The sequence below is a fragment of the Cucurbita moschata genome, unplaced genomic scaffold (assembly GCF_002738365.1).
Source record: "Cucurbita moschata cultivar Rifu unplaced genomic scaffold, Cmos_1.0 Cmo_Scf00182, whole genome shotgun sequence".
Classification (NCBI taxonomy): domain Eukaryota; kingdom Viridiplantae; phylum Streptophyta; class Magnoliopsida; order Cucurbitales; family Cucurbitaceae; genus Cucurbita; species Cucurbita moschata.
Window position 1 is genome coordinate 123 of NW_019268698.1, and position 1,113 is coordinate 1,235.

Genomic DNA, 1,113 nt, shown 5'->3' on the forward strand with positions numbered 1-1,113 from the left:
AATTGTAGAGATATAGCTTAGATGGTAGAGCGCTCGCTTTGCATGCGAGTTGTACGGGGATTGATAACCCGCCTCTCCAAAATAAAGTATTTAATTTGTTATTATATTTTTTCATTTTCACAATTATCGATACCCCGCATCACCAAACCAAACTATTTGTTATTAATATTTTGATATTTTTTTATTTTCACTATTATTGATGATGGGACATTTAGGGTTTTATAATGTAAATATTATGGGGATGTAGCTCAGATGGTAGAGCGCTCGCTTTGCATGCGAGAGGTATGGGGATCGATACCCTGCATCTCCAAAAATAAAACTATTTATTATTAAATATATTATTTCTTTTCAATTTTTCCCTATTCATGACATGTTGGGTAGCAATATTTCTTCATTTTCACTATTAAAGATGACGGGAAATTTAGGGTTTTGTGATGCAAAAATTGAGGGGATGTAGCTCAGATGGTAGAGCGCTCGCTTAGCATGCGAAGAGGTACGGGGATCAAATACTAGTAGTTATACTTATTATTGTAAGGGGAGGGGAGGACTTATTTAAGTAAAGAAAGCAATCTAGTACTTATTATTGTAAGGGGAGGGGAGAGGACTTATCTAAGTAAAGAAAGCAATCTAGTACTTATTGTAAGGGAATTTGTAGGATGGCGAAATGGCGGTAGCGGTACTTATTGTAAGGGAATTTGTAGGATGGCGGTAGCGTCCCATGCATATGACGTAACTTCTTCACAATTGCAATATCTGACCAATAGCTTCTAATCAAATTCATCTAGTACTTATTGTAAGGGAATTTGTAGGATGGCGGTAGCGGTACTTATTGTAAGGGAATTTGTAGGATGGCGGTAGCGTCCCATGCATATGACGTAACTTCTTCACAATTGCAATATCTGACCAATAGCTTCTAATCAAATTCATCTAATACTTATTGTAAGGGAATTTGTAGGATGGCGGTAGCGGTACTTATTGTAAGGGAATTTGTAGGATGGCGGTAGCGTCCCATGCATATGACGTAACTTCTTCACAATTGCAATATCTGACCAATAGCTTCTAATCAAATTCATTAGTTTGGACAATGGTTGCATTGTTTTAGTCAAACAACCG

At 36.9% G+C, this 1,113-nt stretch overlaps 1 non-coding gene across 1 annotated transcript; it reads left to right on the forward strand.

Moving 5' to 3' along the window:
- The first annotated feature begins 237 nt into the window (after window positions 1–237).
- TRNAA-UGC lies at window positions 238–310 on the forward strand. Its single transcript has one exon. It is a non-coding gene; the product is annotated as a tRNA-Ala (tRNA).
- Window positions 311–1,113: the final 803 nt, after the last annotated feature.